At 33.7% G+C, this 14209-nt stretch overlaps 1 protein-coding gene across 8 annotated transcripts in view; it reads left to right on the forward strand.

The window, feature by feature from the left end:
* KCNT2 (potassium sodium-activated channel subfamily T member 2) overlaps positions 1-14209 on the forward strand; it is a 376144-nt gene that overhangs the window by 151876 nt on the left and 210059 nt on the right. The window lies entirely within an intron of this gene.

The following is a 14209-nucleotide window of genomic DNA, read 5'->3' on the forward strand; positions in this document are numbered from 1 at the left end:
TGTGTTAGCATACTGTATTTGTTTTTCTCTTTCTGACTTACTTCACTCTGTATGACAGACTCTAGGTCCATCTACCTCACTACAAATAACTTAATTTCGTTTCTTTTTATGGCTGAGTAATATTCCACTGTATATATATGCCACATCTTATTTATCCATTCATCTGTCGATGGACACTTAGGTTGCTTCCATGTCCTGGCTATTGTAAATAGAGCTGCAATGAACATTGTGGTACATGACTCTTTTTGAATTATGGTTTTCTCAGGGTATATGCCCAGTAGTGGGATTGCTGGGTCATATGGTAATTCTGTTTTTAGTTTTTTAAGGAACCTCCATACTGTTCTCCATAGTGCCTGTATCAATTTACATTCCCACCAACAGTGCAAGAGGGTTCCCTTTTCTACACACCCTCTCCAGCATTTATTGTTTGTTGATTTTTTGATGATGGCCATTCTGACTGGTGTGAGGTGATACCTCATTGTAGTTTTGATTTGCATTTGTCTAATGATTAGTGATGTCCAGCAGTATTTCTTCTTTTGGAATGAGAAATGATGCACTGCCCATATGGATTCATGCAGAGCCTTACTAGAGAAAAAAAAAATGTGAAAATCAAAAAATGAGGTAGAATGATATGTCTGTTTTTCAACTTAATTTTGTGTAATTGTGCTCTGACCTGGATTTGACCTATTGAGAAAGAGAAAAAGCTAACTAGGAAGTACTACAATAGGAAGAATGCCTTCATCACTAGTACAATACTATTTTTAGATTAAAGTATAGCTATAGATATATGTATGTAAATATAGTTGTAGGTACAGCAATATAACAACTATTACACCTAAGTAGTATGCAATTAATTCCTCTATTAAATGGATTTAAAATATGTTTTATTGCATACTTTTATATTTAAAAAGTAAACATTTTAGGATATTCCATGCCTTTAAATATAAAATACCCCTTAAATGGACACAATGCCATCTTATCATTTAATTTTTTTTTAACTCTTCACAAATTGTTTTTATTATTTACCTAGTAAATATCTAACTGCATAAATTTGATATACGAACAGTAATGCCTTCTCTTCTAATGTCACAAAAAGTTCTTAATTTTAAGATACATAATTTAGATAATTTAGGAATTTTCTCATTTTACTTAAGGAAAAGTATTATTTAAAATTAAAATTTTTATATACCTATGCACATGCTACTTTCTCAATTGCTGGAAAATTACAAAAAGTAAAATGAATAAGTCTAAATATTATGGGAGTCTGTTAAAGTAAATTTGGTAAAGAGGTAATTGAAATTTTAATGCAAAAGTAAGGACAGATTATTTTTGTATAACACTTAGTCCAGTACTTTGGTTCTGGAGGAATCCTCATCACAGTGAACTACCCACAGTGGGCTCTCTATTTGCTCTTACTTTCTGCCTATACATCTATTTCTTGAGTACTTTTTATTTTCAAAGGAAACAACTACACAAATTTTGCCACTTTCTTATGCCACAGTTCTGTGCTAGATAAAGGGTTTTCATGATCTATATGTAATTTCCATTATGCAGTTTATTGTCACTTTAATCATTTGTGTTTCACTTTTTGTTTTATTTGCAATTATAGTTACTTTGTTGTTGTTGTGTGTATGTATGTTTAAACTTTAGACATTTGAGTGGTAGTTTTGACAGGTATTATCTAATGTTAAAGCTGTCACCAATACATGGATATGAGTCTACCTTTTAATGTGCAATTATTATATAGAGTTAGTTTAGGTACATAAAATGTTATTGTTTTTAATCACATGTACTCAATACATTTATATTAATATGTTTTAAAATTATAATATCGAGGATGGAAAAACTGAAGTTTGATCTCTTTGTGTATTCTTCTCTAGCATTACAAGCAAAATGTCTTCATAAATCATGATCATCATAGTAAGGTAGAATAAGTCTTATTCGAATTCACCATTGATGGTGGGGTTACCTACAAGAAAAATATGAACAATGATACATTACTAATGCTATATCATCAGGCTATTTTACCAAAGAGTTACAACACACATATTATAAAATACAAATATACACAAAGATACAAGAACTTACACAAATAGAAACATCTAGGTAGTCTGTCCAAGATTGTTACATCAGCTTAATACTGTTGGAGACAAAGTTTGCTTATATCTTGTTTTCAGCCATTCTCAAAACAGGGTTTCCATGGTTTAGTATGGCTGCTTTGCTCTTGCCATTACATCCTAACTCCATCCTTAGGAAAGAAGAATATAAGGCACAACCCAGAAATTGTGTGCATAACTTAGGCTAGAATTTGGTCATATACCCACACAATAGCTGCAGGGGATCTGCAAAAATGTAGTCTGGCGGGGCAACAAATACCCAGTTGAATATTATATTATCAAGAAAAAGAAAAATGCGACGCTGTGGAACAATAAGCAGTCTCTGGCAATGATAAGTCATAAACGTTTACATGTACACTGTTTGTTTAAAACTCAAGGCTATACTAATTTGGAGGCCTTGGGCAAATTACTTATTTATCTAACCTTGTTTTCCACATCATTAAATGAGTACAACATTAATCACCCTATAAGATTTTTGTGTTTTTTTCAAATGAGGATTAAATTGGATATGTTTATAAAATGTCTGTCTAGCAGAGGGCATGGCATATGGTGTAAACACTCCAAAAATTTTAATTTCAAAAGTCCTCTTTATACAAGATGATTGAATTATCATGTGAACCTGCAAAAAGAGATTTACTCTAAAATGTTTAAGCATAGTAATTTGTTAATAATACTATGAAACTGAATCAGGATGCCTAAAAATGATTCTAGGCAGCAGACAGGGGACTGACTACTTTTTTTTTTTCCTTCCAGTTTTATTGGGAAATGATTGACATACAACATTATACAAATGTAAGGTGTATAGGATAATGATTTGCTTATATACATCATGAAATAATTGCCATGATAAGTTTAGTGACTATCTATCATCTCATATAAATATAAAATAAAAGAAAAAAATTTCCTTGTGATGGGAACTCAGGATTTATTCTCTTAACAATTTTCATATATAACAGAGCAGTGTTAATTATATTGATATTAATCCTGATTTACATTACATCCGTGGTACTTATTTATCTTATAACTGGAAGTTTGTACCTTTTGACCACCATCATCATCATACAAAGATACTACATTATTATTGACTATATTCCCCATGCTGTACATTTCATTCCCGTGACTCATTTATTTTGTAACTGTAAGTTTGTACCTCTTAATTCTCCTCATCTATTTCATGCGGTCCCCAGACCCCCTCCCCTCTGGCAACCACCTGTTTGTTTTGATATGTTTGTTCATTTGTTTTGTTTTTTAGATTCCACATATAAGTGAAATCATACATTATTTGTCTTTCCCTGTCTCACTTAACTTAACACCCTCTGGGTTCATCCATGTTGCCACAAATGGCAAGATTTCATTCTTTTTTTATGGCTGAGTAATATTCCATTATATATATATATGTATATATATGTATGTATATATATGTTTGTGTGTATATGTACATATTTTTATATGTATATTTGTAAATATGTGTATGTATATATATTTGTATCTATGTATGTATGTATATATACACACATATATATTCCATTGTGGTGAAATTAGTCATAATTAATTGCTGTTAAGTTGTATCATAGAGCAAGTCTATCATTGCTTTTCCGAATCAGAACTTTTAATACATACATTAAATTTTAAGCCCCAAATGATTCAGGAACTAATATTTGATGAAATGGCTCTGTTGTTCATGGATCTCACCATCTTAATATTACCTGTTTGGAAAGCTGCTGTATGGTTTTAAAATGTATCTTGTCTTCAACATTATGAACATTAAAAAGGACTATCATTAAGCATTCGTCTATAAGAGACACCATGCTCAGTGCCAAACTGAAATAAAAATTAGGCTACTGACCTCTCCCTGTAGGGAATGTGCTCAGAATTGCTTTTCCTGTCATTGTAATGGAATTTCACTAATCTTCCCACGTGTCGGCTGTGTGCCCCTCCTGATCAGTAATACACGCTTCCAAGACAGCTGGAAATTGTGATTCAGCCTGTGTCTCTGTAACAAAGCAGAGACAACTGGTCCATCTGGTAATTAAGTGCATGACTTTAGCTTAATTATCAGCATATTCTAACCAATAATAAGTACTCTAATTTATAGTGCATTTGGTGTTTCTAATTTTACACTAGTAGACTTATTTTTGCACCTACTTTGATTCAAATTTTTTATTTGAATATGTATTACATATTTTCATATTATTTTGTAGAGTTATAAAACAAAGAGCTATATTAGGTTAGTGGATATTTTGTGTTTTAGTCCAATGTAAAAAAATTTATTTTACCTCCTCAGTCTTATTTAAGGAGAAAATGAGCCTATTACATTATTAACATGCTTAATTCAAAAGTATTTGGGATTTTCCTGTGCATCTTTGATTAATACTTATTGAATACTGGATGCTTAAGTTCTTGAACTCTATTTACTGAATTGACCCTTAAGGCAAAGAGCTACTTGGGAAGTGGACAGAGAGAAGCTAAGTACTGTAGTTTGGAGAAAGTGTTACAACATGGTCTAGCAGTACAGCACCATCGTGATATTTGATTACTAGTTTTGTTTGGTCACATTTGTTTTGCTTATATTACAAATGAACGACAGAAAGTGCATTTGTCTAAAGATCTGGCAACTGACTAACAGTCCCCAGGCTTGTTTCACACTAGAACAAATAGAAAACTATTTGTCCCAACTCAATTTTGCATAAGTGAGCAGCCAAGTTTTAGGCAGTTAATTAACCAAGTAAGGTGAATTCAAATTGAGGAAAAGCGGAATATGGTTATTGAATGTATATAAATAATAATAATGTAATTATTATTAATATAAAAATCTAAGAAACATGGTTTTGAATTAAAATTCTGCAACAAATAAGCAATTTTTGAAATATGACAATAATGTATAGTTATTTTCAAACATCAAATACTGAGAATAATGGCTAACATTTCAAGGGGTTCCTATGTGTTAGGCACTTTTCTGAGCACATGTATTAACTAATTTAACCTTTAACAGCTTATAAGGTAAGTTCTATTGTCCTTATTTTATAGATGAAGAAACTTTGAGGCACAAAGTAGTTAAGGAATTTGCAAAAAAAGTAAAACAACTAAGTATATCTATCTTAAATATCCACTTATCTACTGTAAGCTGTGCTAAGACTTCAGGAAAAAATAAAGGCATTACCTACAAATGAATAAGAATCTATCTGATATCCATGTTCTCATCTGAGTTAAAAGTTTCTAAAACACAGTTCACAAGTTTCCAAGAAAAATTGATTTAGAACCTAAACTTTGATAGAATTTAAGCCCTCATTGAATTATGAGAATAATGTAGTTATTTTCAAATATACAAGAACTTAGAGAGTATGCTACCTATGTAGCATTAAACATGTATTACAAAAATAAGAAAAAAAAGATAAAGGAAAAAATATATATGTTATGAGAAGCAGTGGTATGTGCAACAGGTACTCATTGGATCTGGCTCTGCGAAACCCCATCTTCACACTTCATTTTATCAGAAGTGTAGTTGAAGATTTATCCAAGCAGAGGCGGAGACCCCATTTTTATTGTCCATGGTGAAGACACCTAGCCAAGGGAGGTTTCCACTTAGAAGATGGGGTAAACGTGTGAGAGAAAGCCAGTTGTCATACCACACTAATTGAGAATCAACGACTTCTGATGGTCTTTAGGAGAATAATAGTTCTGTGGGAAAGGCTCTGTGACATTGGTTTTGTACCACTCAAGATGGTCAGTTATGTATGAAAGCCATCAACTGATAATCTCAAAAATGAATACACGTAGGGAGTGTGACGCATGTGAGGTCTCCTTGAAAAAATTACCTTAGGACAAAATCTACAAAATTAAGGAAAATAAAGAAGTCTTGATAAAAGATTTGAAGTAAGAGATAAATCAGTTTACTTGTAGCAGCAGACATGAATGCTCTGTTCCCAAAGAGATCCTAAAATGTCATCATAATAGTAATGATAGTTAAAACTTATTTAATGTTTACCTTCTTTGCCAGCCAATTTTTTTATTGCTTTACATGTAATAAATTGTTTAATTTTGCACAACAACCTTCTATGGTAGGTATTATTCTCATTTTACAGACAAGAAACTGAGGCACAGAAAGGTTAGATGGAAAGATAAGCCTTAGTTTATCCAAAGTCTACGATTAGTAAGAAGCAGAGCTCAGATCTGGACCTAGGCAAATTGGTTGGTTCCAGAGCCCACATCCTTAACCTTTGTAATATTATTTGTGTGAAGTTCTAGAAGTCATTAACCTAGATATATAAAAATTATAATCAAACTAAAAAATCAAATAGAATTATGATAATTTGTTCATTTCTATTGTGAATTTTAAATTACTGTTTGAAGTAGGATAATAGTTTAATAAGACATTAAGATGACACTTTCTTCATTTGTAAAGATATTTTGGATTAACTATAGAAAAATATTTTAGCCATTACTTTCTCTTTTGTGTGAATAGTTACTTTAAATTTAGCAAGTTTCTAATCTTTATTTTTTTAGTTTTATCAACAACAAATATATGTTTAGATAAAATTACCACATATATACATGATTAAAATTTGTTCAAATTATTTCCATTTACCTGTTCATCTGTCTCTCTTTCTATACTTCTATGTTTCTATAGAGATATAGCTAAGAATATATCAAGTGATTCTATACAGACATAGGATTTTTTTTTTAACTTTCTTATACTTTCTGCTATGGTTTAGATTTTCAAAATGAATATGTGTAAGTTTTTAAAACAAAACAAAGTCACAAAAATTAAGGAATGTAAAAAGAGGCAACAAAATTTAACACAAAATGCAAAATGTAAGGATCACATTCAATATGATTTGTATGATTAATTTCTTTACATTTGTAAAATGATTCTCATATATATATTTTTTAATCTAAATTCCTCACCTTTCTCTCCTGCTTATCCTTTGAGTCTCACCTTTTAGATTGAAGCTCTTTTATGAAGTTTTCTTGAAGTTTATCTGAATTAATGGGAGATGCCCAAGCTTTATGTTTCTCAGTGATGGAAAAAATTATAAAATATATAATGCTTCTTTAATTATCAGTGTTTCCTGCCAGATTTTTATCATATATAACAAATTTTCAGTTTTCCTTTCTTACCATTTTATGTCCAGTATCTCTTATGGTTGGAAAATATAAGATGCTTAACAAATGTTTGCGATTGATAGAAAATAACATTCCGGGGTTAAAAATCCCAGGACAATTTCCTTATCAACTGAAGATACTTAAATATATTGTAAACTAAGCATGTTCAAACCATATATTCTGAGAATGTTCTTTTAAATGCCTTCTTTTCACATTTTGGTGTCAGGTGATGGAAAGAATCTTTATAATTGTAACCTTCTATGCCACTATGGTTTTATGAAGACATTCTAGTTCTGTTACTTCTGTCAAAGAGATATAACTGAGAGACAAAACTTCTACAACTTTTTTAGTTAAAAAGAGATGCTCTTTGAGATAATTTTTATAAATTGCTTACACATACCTCATAAATAGGAGCTTCCAGATAAATCAAATTTTGGCTGTTAATTTTGTCTCCATATAACTTCAGAATTTACATCTTGAGAATTTTTCTTTTAATGTTAGAATTTGAGAGAGCAGAACAATGTAATAAAATTACTGAAATTATCACCTCCTATGTGATACTAGAGAGCATTGGAATACATGTACTATCATGCTTTTCTCTTCCCATCATCTCTTAGGATTTTTGTTTGTTTTTTCTTCTACTTCTTTCTTTGATTTTTTTGGTTCCTGAGATCTCACTTTTGTTTCTCCCATCTGATCTAAATCCCAATCCTCTCCTGAAAAGTCTGTTTATCTATTACTTTGAAATAAAGAAAATGCGTGTTTGTGCATCAGGGCATAGGGTGGGGTGTGGTCACTTTTCAGGAACTACTAAATTGCAGTGTATGTTGACTTCAGATCTGTGGCCTATGATATCGGTTACTAACCTTTTTTGCATAGACACGAAGACAATGCCCAGCAGAGTGGGAACTTTCTTTTAACAATATTTATTATTACTTCAAAAGCAACAATTCTCTCTAGAAAATGTAAAATTCCAACATCTCAAATGATCTTAAATCCCATGGGAATCTTAGGTTTTAGGCAGACATTCTACAGGAAATGAAAATGATTATTTGGAACAATTTAATTGGTATTCATTCAGTAAATACCAAATTGCAAGTTGTGGGCTGATTTGAATGCTAATGTCTGAATTACAAGCATGAAATCAAAGTGTTAGATGCTTTCAGCACAGGATGCCATTGCTAATTAAATTTTTCCAGTAACTCTGCACAGCAGTGGGATTCATAGGGAGTGCATTGATATTTATTTATTTCTGCCATGTGACTTTTTTTCCCTCTGAAAACATTTTGTTGTACAAATTGACATTTACCAGGTGAAATTTGTGGTGAAAAAGTTTACAGTCTCAATATTTCCTTTCATTCAAATTAATGTTTTCCTTATAAACATTGCCAAAGCTTAAAAAGCTTGTATAACTAAATGTATAGTTAACATATTAAAAGAAGCCCATTTTAAAAAGCACTAATTACAAATGATTAGAAATTAAGGTGCTTTTGTTATTATATTTAGAACCTATTTAAGTAAGCAAATCAATTACGATTTTTCAGTCGTTTTAAAGAGGGTAGCATGAGAGTCTGTATTTTAAATCCTAAATAAATGTTCACATTTTGTTTTAGAATTGTATAACACTAAAATTATTTTGCATGGATCTGTGTCAAAGATAGCACTTAAGAATGTTTTGTAAAGAAGCAAAGCTCACTAGACTCTTAAATCCAGCACTCTTCATGAAACATTTCAAAAATAAACGTATTTTTCTAAAAGGCAAATAATAAGCTAACATTGAAACTTAAAAAATATATTTAATTCATGTGAATGTAAATGAAGTATAAGTTTTCAGTGCCTATACTATTTTTTAGTATTGTTTTTTTAATGAAGCAGCCACATATTAACAAAACTCTATATATGTCATTTTAATAAGGTAGGTTGACCTCCTTGCAGGTTGGGGCTGAGATACTTGGTAAGTCTTATGCTGCATCTGTGTAGCTCCAACCATTTGTGCACTGGGAGCTTTGTCTTGAACTGCTGCATAAGCCTTCCAAGTGCCCAAGGCACTGTCTTCTAATTCTAGTTCTTATCATTGCTGTGAGCCTAGGTCCATCACTGCTGTGAATGGTGCAATTTGAGGCCATGACTCACCTGTACTGTCTTACCTGTATTCTCAAGCTGTGAGTGCATTCCCCTCAAGGTCAGGACAAGCCACGTACTGATTTATGTTACCGGCTGGCTCCTCCGTAAGAATGGTGTATGAGACCTTGGCCAAAATAGAGAGCGTTACAACAATTAAGAAATGCTCCATTCTGGTTCAATCTGTGCTGAAACTTTTTCATTTTCTGTGTGCATTTCGCTCAGGTTGGTCTTAACACAGTTATTTTCTGTCACTTATTAAGAACTTCTTTAATTTCTATCTTAATGACAGCTGTTGTCATACCAGAGTGACCACAGAGTTGCTATTTTTCGGTGAGCTCTGAGGTGTGCTTGCTCTTTGGTATAATGGTAAAAATCATAAATTGGAGCAATACAATCCTGGGTTCATGTTATGCCTTTTCCATTGATTAATTCCATGACTATACCTTTAGATCATTTATTGTACACTTATAGATTTGTTAAGAGGGTAGATCTCATGTTAAGTGTTTTACTCCAATATTTAGAAGGGTTAAAAACTGAAATTCAACTGAGTAAATCTGAAGATCAAATTGGCTTTCTTCAACAGTTCAGGAATCGGGCGCCAGCCCATCTAGCAAATAGAAAGGAGCTCTGAAGAGCTATAGAAAAGGAAAGGTTTTTAAAGGCAGAAAGAGGGTGGGGAAAGGAAGTTTATTAGCAAAGAGTAGATTGTTTCAGGCAAGGTCACTTTCCCATGGGGGAAGGCAGGGGTCTATCCAGCAGATGACCTCACTTGTGCTGACCAGGTGATTCCAGACTGACTGGTTAAAGAGTACATTCTTGGGAGAGACTAAAACTGCAGTTAAGTCTTGGTTTGCTGATGTGAGGCTCAGCACAAGTGACTCCATTTGGAGCCCATGGTTTCTTTTTTTAACAGAAGTAACACAGTTTTGATGACAAATTGGACGTAAGGTGAGAGAGAAAGGAAAATTGAAGATGGCTTTGAGATTTACATTTTGGGAAACTGACTGAATGTCATGCCATATGTGAGGATAAGGAAATCTGGAAAGGAACATGAAGAGGAAGGAAAAGAGTCCATTCTAGTTGAGACACATTTTAGAAACCTAAGGTAAGGTGTCGAGTAGCCATGTGTCTGTAGGAGCCCAGAGTTTAGGAGAAGGGTGGGGACCAGGTGGTGAATTTGGTAACCATCAACATATGGACCAGCATTAAAGGCAATGGATTAGAAAAGAGCACCTAGGGAATGAACACAATAGAAATTCTGATTAAAAACAAAGCAAAACAAAAACCTTAACAGGGTAGGAAGAGAAGATAAATGGCACAATTTACAAGGAGACAGGATCTTCATTTACCTCTGTATCCAAAAGAGGTGGCAGTTAAATATATAAAGTAAAAACTAGTGAAAATGCAAGGAGAACTTGATAAAAATATAATAGCAGCAGAAGACTTTAATAAAGAATCATATTACTCAAGTGGATCCCAGAATATTTCTTATTTTTCACTTCTCCAAACAGCCCTCTCTATACCGTCCAACCAGATGGCTGTCTATTTCAAACCATAGTCAACGTCAGAGCTTTTATAGTACATTTTCATTATAATAAAAGCATTTTCTTACCGTCAAGCAACGAAGCCTGTGCAAAATTCATACATCTTTTTAAAACACCATAAAATCTTTTTTTTTCTCTTACAAAGTTCCTCCTCATTTTTTCATCTTGTCTTTCCCTTATTAATTCCTCTTCTGTTACTGAACTCCTTAAATTGCTTAGACACTTTTGCGTTTCAACTGACTTTTAGTATCCTTATACTCAGGGTCACGTATCATTGCTGTTCTTCTCACGATTTCCTGTTAGTAAATTCTCTAAATTATTTTATGTTATAAAATATATAATATTTTACATTTATATTTTATTTAAATAGATAGAGGGTATTGTAATTTACCCTCTTTCTGTGCTTTAGAGTATTTTTGATTCAGAGTGTTGAGAGCCTCATTTCAGCACTGTCTCCTTTCTCTAGACCCATTGCTTATTCTGGTGGTATCTCCTGCCCCAAGGTTATAATAACTTTCACCAACATTTTGCTATGCAAATGGTATACAGAATATTTCTGATTATCCCTAATAATTCAGGCTCATTCAGCTACTTAAAATTCTTTCTCATTCCTGTCTATTAGCCCACTGAATTATATTTATTATAGACCCTTGTTCTACCTTTATATTTAAGTTTTTAGTATTTATTTTTAGGCTCCTCATTTTCTAGCAAATTGATTTTAGGATGTTCTAAATACCTCATTTGAATTTCATATGAGCTTCTTCCCTCTAGTGTGCCGGCTGGGAAGGTGAAAAACCACTTTCAATCCCCTGCTTTATAATTAGCTTTTATATTGACAATTGAAGCACAGTCTTCTTTTCTTCAAGTCAGATATCCCCCAAGTGCTTTCATTTTTCTCTACGGGACTTTTTTGGTTTGTTCGTTTGCCTTTCACTAAATCTTCTCTATTTTCTAATTATAAAGTCAAGCAGGACCCAGTGCGGAATAAACGCAAAGATCAAGATCATTTATATAAAAGCGTTTTGTAAAGTACATGTAAATGTAAATGTAAAGTAGTATTTTTCGTTGCCATAATTCAGGGGACAGATTTTTAGTTTAACAAAGAAATCATTCTTCTTAGGCTTTATTTCTCACAGGGACATATGCAGCTCTCTGGAGGGGCTTTAGGTAAAAACAGAAATTCATTGGATTTGAAGATTTCTTGGTTGTGTCACTTTTTTGCTGTGACTTCAGTTAAATTATAGCTTCTCTGAGGCTTAATTTATTCATTTGTCAAATGGAGACAGAAAAACACTGTATAATCTTCAACAGAAGTTGGAGGCAGTTTTCAAAACAGACATGAAATTGGGTCATTATAACAGAAGTAGAAGAAACAACAAATCAACATAGTAGGGATGAAGTATAAACCTGCTATTAAGTTTTAAGACAGCTGAGGTGGGGGGAGAAATGAATTATACCGAGCTCTCATTATCAGAAAAAAGAAAGCACACACATACCTCAATGTAATTAATGTCCTCTTTCCCTGTTTCCTGCAGAACTCAGGAACCTCATTCTGTAGACAGACTGATACAGAGACAATATGTAAGGGCAGATGCACAATGTATGTTATCTTAAAAAAATTTACATAATGGAAAGATAGCATTGGTTTTCTGCTTATTGGCTTAGTGTTCTACTAAGCCCCCATGACAGCCTTATGACACTCTGAGGTATGCATTCTATCCCTAGTTTGGAGAGGAGACCAGTAAGGGCAGAGGAAAGAGTTAAGGCGTTTTGGAAGTAAGTGGGGCTCCGGGAATGAGCCCAGGTTTGTCTGATCATGACCTGTCATCTTTTCTATGCATATGAGGCCTTAACAGGTGCGTGAAAGCAATTCTTTCAGGAGACAATGTGTGGTGGTACAAATTATGGTGCTTGGCAGGGTTCAACTTTATTCTAGGAGATAAATTAGAACACGTAGAGGGTGGAAAGATCATTTGTACTTTCACCTAACTTTCTCCAACATAAATTTTTTTTTTACAGACGTTTGCTAAGAATTGGCAGAGAAAGTTATCCAGGCTTTTCTTGATTTCCAGGACCTGGCCACTCTATCTGCCTAGGTGAGCTCATTGATGCCTGTGGCTTCCAAAACCATCTGTAAGCTGACAACTTCAGCAGCCCAAAACATTTTTAATTCTTCTCTGTTTCCAGGCAGTTTTCACCTATATGTTCTCAATGATCCCACTGTTGATCCATCCCTTAAAAAAAGTAAAGTACGTGGAGTCATCTGGCCCGCTCCTTTTTTCTCAGGCAGAGCATCCAATCTATCAGCAAGCCTACTGGCTTTAAGGCCAAGATCCCTCCAGGCACCATCCCCCTCTATCTGCACTGTCTCTACCCCTCAAACAGCCATTGTCTCTTGCTTGGATATCTGGTCTGTCTGCTGACACCCTTGCTTTCTTACAGTCTATTCCCACAGAGCAGTAAGAATATTCTTACAAGTTTAAGAACCTCTATCTTCCCCCCAATGCACTTGGATCAAAACACCAAAAATAATTATGGGGCTGTCCACGGTCTGGCCCATGCTTACCTCTTTGACCTCAACTTATACTGTATTTCCTCCGAACCACTGGTTTCTTTCTGTTCCTTGATGATATTATGATGATTCCTGACTTGGGTTTTCTTTTTTTTTTTTAACATCTTTATTGGAATATAATTGCTTTACAATGGTGTGTTAGTTTCTGCTGTATAACACAGTGAATCAGCTATACATATACATACATCCCCATCTCCCCTCCCTCTTGCTACTCCCTCCCACACTCCCTAACCCACCCCTCTACGTGGTCACAAAGCACCGAGCTGATCTCCCTGTGCTATGTGGCTGCTTCCCACTAGCTATCTGTTTTACATTTGTAGTGTATATATGTCCATGCCACTCTCTCACTTCGTCCCAGCTTGCCCCTCCCCATATCCTCAAGTACATTCTCTACGTCTGCGTCTTTATTTCTGTCCTGCTCCTAGGTTCTTCAGAACCAATTATTTTTTTTTTTTTAGATTCCATATATATGTGTTAGCATATGGTATTTGTTTTTCTCTTTCTGACTTACTTCACTCTGTATGACAGTCTCTAGGTCCATCCACCTCACCAGAAATAACTCAGTTTCTTTCCTTTATATGGCTGAGTAATATTCCATTGTATATATGTGCCACATCTTCATTATCCATTCATCTGTCAGTGGACACTTAGGTTGCTTCGATGTCCTGGCTATTGTAAATAGAGCTGCAATGAACATTGTGGTACATGACATTGTGTACATGACCCTTTTTGAATTATGGTTTTTTCAG

Source organism: Balaenoptera borealis (genome assembly GCF_965194805.1).
Source record: "Balaenoptera borealis genome assembly, chromosome: 1".
Classification (NCBI taxonomy): Eukaryota; Metazoa; Chordata; class Mammalia; order Artiodactyla; family Balaenopteridae; genus Balaenoptera; species Balaenoptera borealis.